The sequence below is a fragment of the Molossus molossus genome, unplaced genomic scaffold (genome assembly GCF_014108415.1).
Source record: "Molossus molossus isolate mMolMol1 unplaced genomic scaffold, mMolMol1.p scaffold_m16_p_6, whole genome shotgun sequence".
Classification (NCBI taxonomy): Eukaryota; Metazoa; Chordata; class Mammalia; order Chiroptera; family Molossidae; genus Molossus; species Molossus molossus.
Window position 1 is genome coordinate 69,733,912 of NW_023425399.1, and position 16,057 is coordinate 69,749,968.

The 16,057-nt window shown below is 39.9% G+C and overlaps 1 pseudogene; it reads right to left on the reverse strand.

Moving 5' to 3' along the window:
• Positions 1-4,664: 4,664 nt before the first annotated feature.
• Positions 4,665-14,238, reverse strand: LOC118619239 (annotated as a pseudogene).
• Positions 14,239-16,057: the final 1,819 nt, after the last annotated feature.

The window sequence follows — 16,057 nt, forward strand, 5'->3', positions numbered from 1 at the left end:
AGTAGTGTCTTGTTTAGTCTCCATGTATTTTGGGGTTTCTTTACTTCCATTTTGAAGTTGATTTCTAATTTCAAGGCATCATGGTTAGAGAATATGCTTGGTATAATTTCAGTCTTCTTGAATTTCTGAGGCTAGTTTTGTGACGCAACATATGGTCTCTCCTTGAGAATGTTTCATGTGCACTGGTGATAAAAGTATAATCTGATATTCCAGGATGAAAGGCTCTGTAATTGTCAATTATGTCTATTTGGTCTATTGTGTCATTTAAGGCTGATGTTTCTTTATTAATTTTCTGTTTGGATGATCTATCTAGAGCTGTCAATGGAGCATTGAGGTCCCCAACTATGATTGCATTTTGATCTGTTTCTCCCTTTAGTTCTGTATTTGCTTCATATATTTTGGTGCTTCCTGATTAGGAGCATATATATTCAGAATTGGTATATTTTCTTGATGTAGTGTCTCTTTTATCATTATATAATGTCCATTGTTGTCTCTCGTTACCTTTGTTATCTTGAAATCTATTTTGTCAGATATTAGTATGGTTACACCTGCTTTTCTGTGGATGTTATTTGCTGGAGAATTATATTCTACCCTTTCACTTTGAATCTGCTTTTGTCTTTGTAGCTCAGATGTGTCTCTTAAAGGCAGCACACTGTTGGGATTTGTTTTTTTTTTAATCTAATCTCCTACTCTTTGCCTTTTTATTGGTGAATTCAGCCCATTTACACTTAGGGTAACTATTTATGTATGATGATTTCCTATAGCTATTTTATTCTTCATTTTCTGGTAGCTGTGTGCCTCGATTGGTTCTTTTCCTTTGCATTTCTGTCTCTTGTTTTTTTTTGTTTTTTGGTAGTATTCCGTACTTCTTTCTTCTGTTTCCTCTTTTTTTAAGCTATGTGTCTTAATTTTGGGGTTTTGCATGTGATTACCAAAGAAAGTTGCATATATACAGTATTTTTTTCTTTTGAATGCATCTGATCTTTATCCTCCTTTGCCAGTTCAGATCTTTACCCCATTCCCCTTTTATGTTTTTGTTCTCACAAATTATCCCTGTTTATGCTGTAAGTTTTTTGGTGATCTCATTCATTGTGACCTTATGCTCCCTTATACTCTTTGTTTCAGGTAGAATAAATCCATGAGTATTTTTTGCAGTGGAGGTTTTCTGGTGATAAGTTCCTTCAACTTCTGTATGTCTGGGAAAGTATTTATTTCTCCTTCATATGTAAAGGATAACGTTACTGGATATATTATTATTGGCTCATAAGTTCTCCTTTCAGTTATTTGAATATTTGGTTTTACTGTCTTCTGACCTGCAGAGTTTCTGCTGAGAAGTCCAATGATAATCTGACGGGTTTCCTTTGTAGGTCACTTTCTTCTTTTCCCTGATTGCTTTGAAAATGTTTTTCTTTGTCATTAATTTTGACCATTTTAATACAATGTGCCTTGAAGAGGGCCTCTTTGGATTGAGGTAATTAGGTGTTCTGTTTGCTTGTTCGAGGATCTAGTTCATTCCATAGGTTAGGGAAATTCTCATCCACTATTTGTTTGAATAGGCTCTCCATTCCTTTCTGCCTCCCTTCTTCTGCTGGTATGCCTATTATTCTCATATTTTTGCTTTTTCTGATAGAGTTAGATAGTTCTTGTAGTGCTCTTCCTTTTTGTTTTTTGTTTTTTTATGCTCAGGTTTTTCTCTTCTTCTCTCTGTTATTTCTAGATTCCTTTCTTCAATATCACTAATTTTTTTTCTTTTCATTTTCAATATCACTGATTCTTTCCTCCATCTGGTCAGCTCTGTTTCCTATGCTCAGTAGTTCACTCATAATCTCCATAACTGAATGCTTCATTTCCAGGATTTCTGATCAGTTCATCTTTTTTTTTTTAATCCTCACCCAAGGATATTTTTCTGTTTATCATCAGATAGAGTGGGAGGGAGGGAGAGAGAGAAACATTGATGTGAGAGAGACACATCAACTAGTTGCCTCCTGCATGACCCTACCAGGGCCAGGGATGAACTGCAACTGAGGTAAATGCCCTTGACCAAAATCGAATCCATGGCTCATAGGCTGATGCTCTAACTCTTAAGCCAAACCGGCCAGGGCTCTGATTGGTTCTCTTTAAAGTTTTGATCTTGCCCTGGCCAGTTTGGCTCAGCGCTTAGAGTGTCAGCCTGTGGCACAGAGAGACCTGGGTTCGGTTCCTGCTAAGGGCACATACCTCGGTTGCAATTTGTCCCCGGCCCTGGTTGGATTGTGTGGGTGGCAACCACTCGATGTGTCCCTTTCATGTCGATGTTTCTCTCTCTCTTCTTCTTTTTCCCTTCCACACTATCTGAACAAAATATCGAAAAAATGTCCTCAGTGAGAAAATAAATAAAGTTTCGATCTTTTTGGTAAAGTACTCATTTTGTACATTAATTTGTTTTCTGAGTGCATTAAATTGCCTGTCTGTATTTTCTCACATCTTGTTGAATATTTTCAGAACTGCAATCTTGAATTTTCTGTTATTTATATCACATATTTCCATATGTTCTAGTTTGCTTTCTGGAGATTTTTCATTTTCTTTCTGAGCTACCTCATACTGTAGTTATTCATGGCATTTGTTGGTCTTCTCTGTCTAGACATCTATGTATTATTGGCCCTTCTCTAGCAGCTTTCTCTGAAGAGGACTTTTTACTATTTTCCAGTAGGTGGTGCTGAATCACAAAATTTTTACCTCTGTGACCTCCCTCAGCTAACTTCCATAGCTGTCAACAGACATAACCCATGCTGCTTGCTGCTTGCTGCTTGCTGCTTGGGAATGGGGTTTGTTTTGCTCTCCCTGTAATGGTGACCCTGGACCTTCACAGGTCTTCCCCATGTGCCCTACCTGGGGATCAGTCATAGAGGGAAACAGTGATTCTGCTGCAATAGCTCTCTGTTTACAGATAATATGCTCCTCAACCATGGGCAATGGGAGGCTAGTTTTGGGAGTCCAAGGGGTGGCAAGGCTCTGTGGCCCTGTTTCTTTGTCTGAAACACCAGCCATCCAGCAGTGAAAAACTATGGCAGAACCCCTGCGCTGTGTCCTTGCCCCAGACTTTCAGTGGCTCAGCTGCTGTTTACCCCACTCACCCTGCCGGAATGCCCATCGAGGCTCTCTGTTCCTCCCAGTTGAAGGAAGCCTTGGCCACCACTGGCTTCCTCCCCTCTCCAGGCCAAGCCACAAGGTCCTGGCTGCAGGGCTGAATTTGTGGCTGTCTGAGCTTTCCTCCCTTCTCACTTCCCCATTTGTTCCTGTATGCCCACCTTTAGATGCTTCAATGTGCAAGTCTCTCAGATATGCCTCTATATTGAGCATGCAATCCTTTGTTGAGTTATAGTTGATCAACTTGTCAGAGTTTCTGTGGGAGAGGCCAAGGGGAGTCTTTCATGCTACCATTCCTCTGACATCCAGAATTGTTTATGTGTGTTTTTTTAAGGACAGTGCAAGTTTAATGTATATATATGTAGAATACACACACACACACACACACACACACACACACACACACACAGCACAGTCAGAGTGGTGAGGGATGTCTTTGAATAGGCAGGAGGCTGGGGTCAATATACTCTAATGATTTATCTAGGAAGTGTTCACAATCCCAAGGCACCAGGATATTGAGGGGAGGGGTTACCAAGTCCCCTCATGGACTGAATTGGGGGTCAGTGCAAAGGAAAACACTGTAGTTAACTTCTTCCTTTCTTTTGGGCTTGGGGTATTTCTAGACCTGGGAGAGAGAGAAGGTTGCCTATACTGACCAATTTGGGACCCTGTTGGTGGGGGCAGAATTGGAGCTAAAAAATGATCTAAATCCTCAACCTCCCTAGGTTTGAGGTCAATCTGAGTAAGAATAAAGATGTGGAAAAAGGGCCCCTCTTTCTGCTCCTCAGCCCCATCTCAGGCTCAATGGGACATTCTCCCAGCACAGTTTCTCCAGAGCAGAGGTAAGTGGGGAATGCTGAATACTGGGTGCTCCATTGGGTTTAAACTTTGGGGCCAGGAAAGGATTCAGTGGTCCTCTGTCATTAGATCCCTGGCTCATACCCATCTGAGGGGAGTAAAAAGAGACTTGCTGGTGCCCAGGCCCTTCAACCTGAGGAATAGCTGGAAACGGGACTCCACAGCCAGTCCAGCATGGGTACAAACACTGAACTCTGGCTTTACTTTGCCCCTACCAGATGGGGTTTGACTTAGGTAGCCTCTTCACCTTCCCTCCCACTGATTTGCATTAGATCCACTACTTTTTTGTGCCTGACCCCTACCTCAGCTCCTCAATGTAAGAAAGGACAGCAGGTCCTTTCTGCTCTCACACTTGAGAGGTGTGGGGGAAGAGTGGAGGAAGGAGAATTAGGAGGAATGTGCCCATTTCTATATGCATAGTTTCCCTAGCATAAGACATTCAGCCCCCACCCCACATCCCAGCCTCTGATCTCTGGCCTGTCACGAGGAAGAGGTGCTAGATGAGTTAGACAAGTAGACATACAGAGTGCCCCCACCCCCCATACACAGTGAGGGGATTAGGACCAGGTTAGTAAGTGGGTAGGTTTGGGGTGAAGGAGGTTGCCCTTGTCTCCTCCCCTAGAGGATTGGGGAAGGGAGTGGTCTGATGAAGGTTCAGCCTTCCTCTTCTTCCCCCTTGCTCAGGTTTTCTTCAGTGGAGTAGCCAATTTGATTATCTCTTTCCCAGAGAGCTGCAGGATTAGTTTTGGTATTTCTTGGCACTGGGCATATGGGTTAGCTTGATGTCCAGCTTCTCTTCCTCAGAGATCTTAAGAACATAGGCTCTATGGTCAGCCATCATAGTGAGTAGGGCAGGATAGCCAGAGATCTCAAAGATGTGCTCATTGTAGGAGAGGTTGTTTTTGTCCAGCTTGTGGCTTTCCAGGAAGCTAACCAGGTACTGCCTGTTGTGATCTCCTCAGTCTTCACTGGCTATATCCTCCTTGCAGGCTTATTTGAGCTACTCCAGATCTTCAAGGGTGATGTTGTTGGTCAGGTCTTGGAGGAGGGTTCTATACTGGGCCTCGACACCTCTGGTGTGAGTGCACAGGGTATAGGCACTCTGGTGTCCCTGGTTCCCAAGCTTCCTCCTCAGCTCGCACTACTCTAAAATTGTTTTTTTTTTTTGAACTGGTGGGTCCATTTATTAGCAGATTTCTTTCAATAAATACTGTAAATGTATTTTCTCTTCCTTATGATTTTCTTTTTTTGAACTTTTTTATTAATTTATTTTTGTTACAGATGTTTCCCCTTTTTTCCCCATTGACAACCTCATCCCCATCCCTCCCCACCCCACCCCCAGCTTTGTTGTTCATGTGCATTGGTTATGCGTACATGCATATAAGTTCTGTGGTTTATCTCCTCCCCCCAACCCCCTCTTCTGAGGGTTGTCAGTCTGTACCCTACTTCCACATCTCTGTGTCTACCCTATTCCTTAGACTGTTATGTTCATTATATTCCACCAATAAATTAGATCATGTGATATTTGTCTTTCTCTGCTTGGCTTGTTTTGCTTAGGATAATATTCTCTAGGTCCCTCCATGCCGTCTCAAAGGATAAGAGATCTTTTTTTTCTTACAGCTGCATAGTACTCCATTGTGTATATGTACCACAGCTTTTTTATCCACTCATATACTGATGGACACTTGGGCTGTTTCCAGATCTTAGCGATTGTAAATAGTGCTGCTATGAACATGAGGGTACATATATTCTTTCTGACTGGTGTTTCAGGCTTCTTAGGGTATATCCCTAGAAGTGGGATCACTAGGTCAAATAGCAATTCAATTTTTGATTTTTTGAGGTAACACCATAGTGTTTTCCATAGTGGCTGCACCAGTCTTCATTCCCACCAGCAGTATACTAGAGTCCCCTTTTCTCCACACCCTCGCCAACACTTGTTGTTTGATGATTTGTTGATGGCGGCCATTCTGACAGGTGTGAGGTGATACCTCATTGTTGTTTTAATTTGAATCTCTTTGATGATTAGTGATGTTTAGCATTTCTTCATATGTCTCTTGACCATTTGTATGTTCTGTTTGGAGAAGTGTCTCTCCAGGTCTTCTGCCCATTTTTAAATTGGGTTCTTTGTCTTACTTTTGTTGAGTTGTATGAGCACTCTATATAAAATTGTATTTTTAAAAAATATGTTTTTATTTATTTATTTAGAAAGAGAGGAAGGGAGAGAGAAAGATAGAAATGTTGATGTGAGAGAGAAACATCGATTGGCTGACTCCTGCATGCCCCTCACTGGGGATCAAGCCTGAAACTCAGGCATGTTCCCTGACAGGGAATCAAACTAGGACCTTTCAGTCCATGGTACAACACTGAATCCAGTGGGCCACACCAGCCAGGCTGTATTACTATTATTATTAATTTTTAAAATTTTTAATTAATTTATTTTTGTTATAGATGTTTTCCTTTTTTCCCCATTGACACCCTCCTCCCGATCCTGTCTACCCTTGCCCCCAGGATAGTTGTCTATGTTCATTGGTTATACATACATGCATATAAGTTCTGTGGTCTATTTCTTCCCTCCCCCCATATCCCTCTTCTGAGGTTTGTCACTCTCTATCCCACATCCATGTCTCTGGATCCATTCTGTTCATCAGTTTGTTTTCTTCGTTATATTCCACAAATAAGTGAGATCATGTGATATTTGTCTTTCTCTGATTGGCTTATTTCACTTAGCATAATACTCTCCAGGTCTCTCCCGGTCATCTTAAAGGATAAGAGATCTTTCTTGATGCATAGTATTTCATTGTGTATATGGGCCACAGCTTTTTTATCCACTCATGTATTGGTGGACACTTGGGCTGTTTCCAGATATTAGCAATTGTAAATAGTGCTGCTATGAACATAGGGGTACATATTTTTTTTGTGATTGGTGTTTCAGGCTTCTTAGGATATATTCCTAGGAGTGGCATCACTGGACTAAATGGCAGTTCCATTTTAAATTTTTTGAGGAAAAGCACATTGTTTCATAGTGGCTGTACCAGTCTGCATTCCCACCAGCAGTGTACTAGAGTTCCATTTTCTCCACACCCTTGCCAGCACTTGTTTAAGGATTTGTTGATGGCAGCCATTCTGGCAGGTGTGGTGATATCTCATAGTCATTTAAATTTGCATCTCTCTGATGATTAGTGATGTTGAGCATTTCTTCATATGTCTCTTAGCCATTTGTATGTCCTGTTTGGAGAAGTGTCTATTCAGGTCCTCTGCCCATTTTATAACCAGACTGTTTGTCTTCCTTTTATGAATTGTATGAGTACTTTATATATTTTGGAAATTAACCCCTTATCCGATGTATCACTGGCAAATATGTTCTCTCATACAGTAGGTTCCCTGTTCATTTTGATGCTTGTTTTCTTTTGCTGTGCAGAAGCTTTATAGTTTTTTGATGTAGTCCCATTTATTATTATTTTTCTTTGTTTCTCTTGCCGTAGGTGATGTATCAGTGAAAATTCTGTTATGTGTGATGTCTGAGATTTTGCTGCCTACAGTTTCTTCTAGGATTCTTATCGTTTCATGGGTTACCTTTAAGTCTTTTATCCATTTTTAGTTTATTCTTGTGTATGGTGTAAGTTGGTGGTCTAGTTTCATTTTTTTGCATGTACCTGTTCAATTTTTCCAATCCCATTTATTGAAGAGACTGTCTTTACTCCATTGTATGCTCTTGACTCCATCACATATTAGGTTTTGTCCATCCCTTCACTTTCAACCTATATGAGTGTTTTGTTGTGAGGTGGGTCTCTTATAAACTATATATATATATCTTGCTTTTTTTTTTATTCTCACCCAAGGACATTTTTCCATTCTTTGTTCAGATGGGGGGAGAGAGAGAGAGAGAGAGAGAGAGAGAGAGAGAGAGAGAGAGAGAGAGAGAAACATCGACGTGAAAGGGACACATCGAGTGGCTGCCACCTGCATGACCCAACCAGGGGCCAGGGACAAACTGCGACTGAGGTACGTGCACTTAGCGAGAACTGAACCCAGGTCTCTCTGGACCGCAGGCCGATGCTCTAACCGCCGAGCCAAACTGGCCAGGGCGAGTCACGCTTTCTTATCCATCAGTTATTCTGCATCTTTTGATCGGAGCATTTAATTCATTTACATTTAAGGTTATTATTGATATGTACTTATTTACTACCATTTTTGTTTATCATGGTTATGTTTCTCTTCCTATTTCTTCTGCTTATTATAGCAGTCCTTTTAACATTTCTTGCAGTGCTGGTTTGGTGCTAATATATTCCTTTAGCCTTTATTTGTGTAGGAAGCTCTTTATTTCACCTTCTATTTTGAATGATAGCCTTGCTGGATGGAGCAGTCTTGTGTTCAGATCCTTATTTTTCATTACCTTGATTACTTCACACCATTACCTTCTGGCCTATAGTGTTTCTGTTGAGAAGTCAGCAAATAGCCTTATGGGGGTTCTTTTGTAGATAACCTATTGCTTATTTCTTGCTGCCTCTAGGATTCTCTCTTTGTCTTTAATTTCTGGCATTTTAATTACTATGTGTCTTGGTGTGGGTCTATTTGGTTTCTTCTTACTTGGGGCTCTCTGTGATTCTTTAACTTGTATACCTTTTTCCTTCACCAAGCTAGGGAAGTTTCCTGTCACTATTTCTTAAAATATAGTATCTAACCCTTGTTCATTTTCTTCTTCTTCTGGCACACCTATGATGTGTATGTTGTTATGCTTCATAGGTCCCACAGTTCTCTTAGACTGTCTTCCTATTTTTTAACTGTTTTTTCTTTTTGGTTTTCTGATTGGGTAGTTTTTTCTACCCTGTCTTCTAATTCACTGATCCAGTCCTTGGCTTCTTCTACTCTGCTGGTTATTCCTTCCAATGTGTTTTTATTTACGCTATGCCATTCTTCATTTCCAATTGGTTGGTTTTTTCAGTGTTTCTATATCTTTATTCATGCTACTGAGCTCTTTACTCATGCTGTTGAGCTTTCTCATGATTATTGCTCTGAACTCTCCCTCTGATATCTTGCTTAATTCTATGTCATTTATTTCTTCTCCTGCAGAATTATCTTGTTCTTTCATTTGAGATTTGTTTCTTTGTTTCGCCATTTTGACTGTCTCAGTGGGTTTTGGAGCCTGCCAAACTTTCCCTGTGGGTGTTGGTGTTCCACTGGTTGTGGCTCCCTCTACTGGGCTTGGATGAGTGTGGGAGGACCCATGTTACACACCACTGTCCAGTCTTACTTTCCTGAGTAGATTTGCAAGCCAAAGAAAGGTTCAGTTATCCTCTAGCTTTTTGCCTGGTGGTTAGTAGTTTCAGTTACTTGATGAGCCTCAGGTGGGGCTTTTGCTAGCTCATTACATTGAGATGTTAATGAGCCTCATTTCTCTGACTTGGCCTGGTGGTATTGAATTCCTGTGGGAGGAGCCATTGCTTCTCCCCAGTGCTCTGGGAAGGGGCTCTTTGAGTAGGATGGCTACTGTCTTGTAAGGGAGTGGTTCAGTACAGCACTCCTGGCTACCCCTCCTGAGCCAGGAGTTCTGGATTTTCTCCACTCAGTTCCAGTCCAGTCCACTCTCCCTCTGCCAATGCCCAAGGTAAGCGGCTATAGCTGATTTGCCAGTGAGGCACTTGCTAGCTCATTAAATTGAGCCTCAATTTGCATTTCTCTGGCCTGGCCTGGTGGTGTTGAATTCCTGTGGGAGGGGCTGTTGCTTTTTCCTGGGAAGGGGCTCTTCGAGTAATACAGCTACTGTCCTGTGAGGGAGTGATTCAGTACAGAATTCCTGGCGTCCACCCCTCCAGAGCCAGGAGCCCTCTTTTCACTCATTTCCAGTCCATTCTATCCTCCCTCTGCTGGAGCCCAAGATGAGTGGCTGTAGCTGGTTTGGTGATTGTTAAAGCAAAAACCCGCTTTCTCAGCAGGAAGCGCACACCACTAATAGAGCTCTCTGCGGCTGTCTGTGGGCTCCCAGCCGCCCCACACGTGCCTCCACAATTTCTACCAGGCATGATTTGGTGTTCCTGGTTGTACTGATTTTGTCTAGCTGCTCTTTAGTTGGCTTTTCCTGATGATTTGTCTTTAAAACCCCTGCTTTCTCAGTGGTAAGTGCACACTGCTAATACAGCTCTCTGCTGCTGTCCATGGGTTCCCGGCCCACCCCGGTGTGCCTCCACAATTCCTAACAGGTTTGATTTGGCATCCCTGGTTGTACTGGTTCTGTCCATCTGCTCTTCAGTTGGCTTTTCCTGATGATTTGTCTTTAAAACCCCCACTTTCTCAGTGGAAAGTGCATACCACTAATACAGCTCTCCACTACTGTCCGTGGGCTCCTGGCCCACCCCAGCATGCCTCTGCAATTCCTACCAGATTCACTTTGGCATCCCTGGTTGTACTGGTCCTGTCCAACTGTTTTTCAGTTGGCTTTTCATGATGATTTGTCTTTATTTTAATTGTAATTCCAGTTTGATCCTGGGAAATGGACTCGGTTGTTTCCATTTACTCCCCCCCCCCCCCCCGAACGTTTAATTTTAAAATTGCTCTGCTAGTATAGTGGATTAGAAGAAGGTAAACCTGGGAGAAGAAGGAATCAGGATATCTGACAGGAATGCCAATCACTGAAATAAGGAACATGGGAAGAAATCATTTGGCATGTGTGGTATGGTGATGGTAGGAAATGACAGTTTGAAGTAGTGGATTAGAAGACAGTGTTGAGGCTTATCTAAAACAGCACAAAGAGACAAAAAGATAAAAATATAAAAGAACTGTCAAAAGTCATGGAGAGAATCTATTGTATTTAAATTTTTTTTTCTTTATTGATTTTAGAGAGAGAGGAAAGGAGAGGGAGAGAGAGATAGAAATGTTGGTGAGAGAGAACATTGATTGGCCACCTCCTTCATGCCCCCCACTGGGGAACAGGCCCACAATCTGGGCATGTGCTCTGACCTGGAATTGATCTCTTGGTGCATGGGTCGATGCTCAACCACTGAGACACACTGGCTGGGCTATTGTATATTTAATAGGAAATCCAGAACAAGATAAAAAAGGGGACGATGGGAAACAATATTAAAAGAGATAATGACTGAGAGTTTTCCAGAATTGAAAGAGAATAAAAAAATCTTCATTAAGGTTGAAAGTGCACTGTGAATATGAAGCAGGAAATATAAAATTAAGTCTATACCAAGTCACAGCACAATGAAACTTTAGAACATCAAGGGTAAAAGGAAAATAGTAAAAACTGCCAGAGAGAAAAGATGAATGGCCTACAATGGAACAATAATTAGACCAGCAGTATGCTTCCCTACAGCAACAATAATTCATGCTGAAGATGGTGCAGTAATATCTTCAAAGTGCTATGAAAAGTACCACCCACTCCTCACACAATGTGTATGTGGAATTGATTCACAAAATCCTTATAACTCTCTCCAAAAAATTCTAGATGCTGGTCTTTCTAGAATCTCTCAGGTCTAGAGATTGACCTCCTTGCCTCTTACAATCCTGAAGTGGAGTATAAACTAAGAGTCTCAAAGTTGATTTCAGATGTCTTGAATTGATTTAGCATGTCCTGATAGATATTATGACTATTAATGCTCTCAGCCTTTGGGGCATCTGCCAGAATTCTGAAATTACATGAACCTCATGTTTAACATCCTATTGTACTAAAAAAATATTATCAATTTTGATTGTTCTCTATTTTTTTCATTTTTGACAGTATTACATATGTCCCCCATTTCCTCTTCCTCTTTGCCGCCCTCCACCCACACCCACCCCACCCCAGGCCTTTACAGAACTATTGCCTGTGTCCATGGGCTATGCATATATGTATATAAGTTCTTTGGTTAATCCTCCCCCTTTTCCTCTGAGCTCTGTCAGTCTTTTCCATGCATCCATGTCTCTGGACCTATTTTGTTCATCAGTTTATTTTGTTCATTAGACTTTTTGGAGAAAGAGGAAGGGAGAAGGAGAGAGAGAGAGAAACATCAATTGGTTGTCTCTTGTACAGATCAAACCCAAAACCTAGGTATGTGCCCTGACTGGGAATCCAACTGGTGAACTTATGGTGCATGGGATGATGCTCAAACTGAACCACACTGGCCAGGGCTGTTCTCTACTTTTTACTGTATGTTTGACTTGCTTTTTAACTAGCTTGTAAACATATCCTATATTATTTTTACACTAGCTAAGTAGAACTTTTTCAATGTATACTTTTAACAATAATAATAAGATAATGAATTATATGTTATTCTTCTTCTTCTTCTTTATGGAGCCAGGTACTCCGCTCAGTGTTTTATTAGCATTACCTCCCAGTCATTACTTTGCAAAGTAGTTACTGCCACATCCATTTTACAGTTGATGAACTTGAAGCTTAGAGAGATTAATAACCTGCCCCAAATCGTATTTTAGGGAAGAGAAAAGACAGGAATCTGACACAGGTCTGTATGACCTCAAAGCCTGTATGTTACATTGATTGGTGAAACACTAACTTTTTTTTGTATAAGAATGATTCTTTTAATAATTTGGAGTTAGACTATTTACCCAAAATGTTGACTTATTATTTTGTGATCCCAGGAAAGGAGACTCTATGGTCTCTTGTGGACTGTCCAATAAGACTTAATTTCACTGAAATTAGTGCCTTAAGAAAATACCTGCATGGTCAGTCATCTGTAATTATATTATAACTTCTGATTCTGAGTTCTTTATCCTGGAGAAATAATGATAAATGGAAATAATTTCTATAGGCAGTTTCCATTTCATATAACTTGTTAATATTTAACACAGAACATCTCTTTTTGCATTGCTCCAAGGAGTGCTGATTCGGTAAAGCATTAAAGCACTGGTCTGGCAGCACTACCCAGTAATCCAAAAGGTCAAAGAGCCAGAGGTTAAGTTTAAAGGGACTTTACCAAGGTCAGTATTCTCCAGTGTCTTACTGTGTGTTACACAATTCATACTTGCTTCACGAAGAAGAAAGAATCAAAATGTGAAGGTAGATATACTTCCCAAGAGTGCCTTCTTCTATTTATTGTTTTAGTACCTGGAACAGTGTCAGGCATGTTATCTGTGCTCAATAAAACCTAAGTTAAAACTGTAAACCTTATTTAAGAACTTTGGGGCAATGGTAGTAGAAAAATATAAGAGAGACTTAGGAAGTGGTTAAATGAGGAAAGTAGTCCTGTGTTGAAACTCATCCAGATGAATATTATCAAACTTCTGTATGGCCTGCTAGGTCCACAATGAGAATTTTCTTGGTATATAGATAGTTGAGGTGATCAGATTAGCCATAGATAGGTTAGATCTTGTTTGAATATATAAGCCAAATAAAAATTATTGTCCAAGGCAGATGAGAACAATGAATGAAATCTTTTTTTTTTTCTCCTCACCCGAGGACATTTTTACATTAATCTACAGATAAAGCAGGAGGGAGAGAGGGGGGAAGAGAGAGAGAGAGAAACATCGATGCGAGAGAGACACATCGAGTGGTTGCCACCCACATGACCCCAACTGGGGCTGGGGACAAACTGCAGTTGAGGTACATGCCCTTAGTGGAAACCGAACCCGGGACTCTCTGGTCCACAGGCCGATGCTCTAACCCCTGAGCCAAACCGGCCAGGGCTGAATGAAATTTTTTATATTAATTCTTAAAGTACTTTTTTCTATAAAGTCTTCATATGAAATGCCTCAGAGGTTAATTAAAATAATTTGTATAATAGTTACATAAAATGTACATTATATAAATAAGACCAGTTGTGTGTGTGTGAACTAACATTAGCATCCTTGCCTAATGTAAAGTCCTTTACATGACTGTAAAACATTAGAAATATTACAAAGGAGCAATATTTTAAACCTCCAAACAAGATAGTACAAGGTTTAAAAATAGGAAAATTGACTGAGGAATGAAAATTATTAATAGAAATAGATTTAAAACTATAGGGCTCAACACCTGACTTTTCAAGTGTAGTAAACATGGTGAAAGAAATAATTATTTATGAAATGCAGTTGAAGAATAAAATGTTAAAACTGAGAAAAATATACAAGTTAAAGCATAATAAGGTGAATGAAACAGCATTGTATAAGTATGTTGGTTGGGGAGAAGAATATGAGTAGTTAAAAATGGTTTTACCTCAGGTATCATTGGCATATAGTAAACTCCACATATTTAAAATTAAAGCATACAATGCAGTATGTTTTGACACATGTATACACTTGTGAAACCATCACCACAATCAAGATACCTCACATACCCATTGCGTCCAAGGTTTCCTCAGGCCCATTTGTAATCCATCCCACCCAGCTCCTCTCCCTTCTTCCTTCCTTCATCGCCAGACAATCACAAACTGCTTTCTGTCACTACAGTTTGCATGAATATAGGATTTGACTGGAGAAAGTGTTACTGGTTATAAGACTGATGACTCCATTTTTATAAAAGTTAAAATGTAATGAAAAAAGCAAGGAAGGAATTGAAATGGAAACATTTTATAATAAATATGATGGATAAAAGCTTAATATCCAGAATATTCTAAAAATTTAATAAAAAGAGCATTTTATTTTGGCTTGTTTGATAGCAAGGAACAGAGACACAGTCCAGTTAGCACAAGAAAAAGGAGACATATTTTAGGAATATACATGACCTGGATCTAAACAGAGAGTTGCTAAAAACAGGTAGCATGAGGGACTGACTCTGGTTTTTCTCTCATGAGACAAATGGTTTTTCTCTAAGTGCACCTGCTTCTTTAAGCTCATTTACTTTGTTTTCTCTCTACCGACTGTCTTTCTCTGCTAACCTTAGTCTGGTCTCTCATAATTTCAGCTTTCCATGGCTCCTCTGACTCTAAATATACCCATGGCATCTCTTGGTTCAGCCTTTGTAACTTCTATTCCCTCTATTAAGTGTACTGATGCTCAGTATTTTCAAATTTACATTCTCAAGAGATGAATGTGATTGGCTTGGCTCACTTTTTTGACCCAGACCACACATCCAAGGTTGATGGCCAGGATATACATTGGTTATTTTCAGATCTGAAATAACCCATCATCTGTGGTCAGAGAGCAGGAATCGCATGATACAAAACATCAGCAGGTGCTGTGAGCAGGGTGGGCATTGAATGCTTACCTGTCCAGTAAAGAGATTGGAGCTTTAGAGCCAGGTGGAGCTGGGTTCAAATCCCAGCTCTATTTGGTTGGTGAGAAGAATATAAAGTATGTGACTTTGGGTAACTTGCTAAATGTTACTTTCTGAACCTTAGTTTTCTCACTTATAACTTTAGGATGATAACTGCCTTGTCGGATTTTGTGAAAAATAAATAAAATGTTATGTGTAAAGCATGATACAGTAGCCCACAGTAGGTCTCAATGGTAGCTATTTTATTTTATTATTATACTAACTGATTAATAATGGTCTCAGAAAAAAGAATTAATCTCCATAGCAACAGTCAAAAGATCACTCACACAAAAGGAAGACCAAATAGTTATCTAACATTGAAGGAAACATCCAACCTCACAAAAAATTTCAAAATTGTTTTTATAAATAGACTTAGTGTGGTGATCACATCATAAAGTATATAAATGTTGAATCACTAGTGATGTTGTACACCTGAAACTAATATTGTATACCAATTATACTTCAAGAAAATTTTAAAATAAAAATAGCTATGAGATATAGCAAATCTGTTACAAACTTGCTAAAAAAATTAAATTATACATTCCAATATTGGTGGGGCAATGACAAAAGAAATCATTTAATGGGTGGCTTATACATTAGCCTCATTATTCCAAATAGCAATCTCACAAAACATACCCTTTAAATCATTGACCCTTATTGGGGAAATTCTTCCTAAGGAGGTCATTGAAAACACAAACTTCTATTTGTGCAAAATAGTTATAGCTCTCTTTTTAATTCAGAGCCATTTTAGCATTTTAGAATGGAAGGAGACATAAAAACATTATTTTTTCTCTTGGGCTGCACGTAGACTCATTTAAGAGCTTTTCTATTTCTTTTTTTTCCTTTTTTTAAATTGATTTTAGAAAGAGGAAGGGAGGGAGGGGGGAGGAGAGAGAGAGAGAGAGA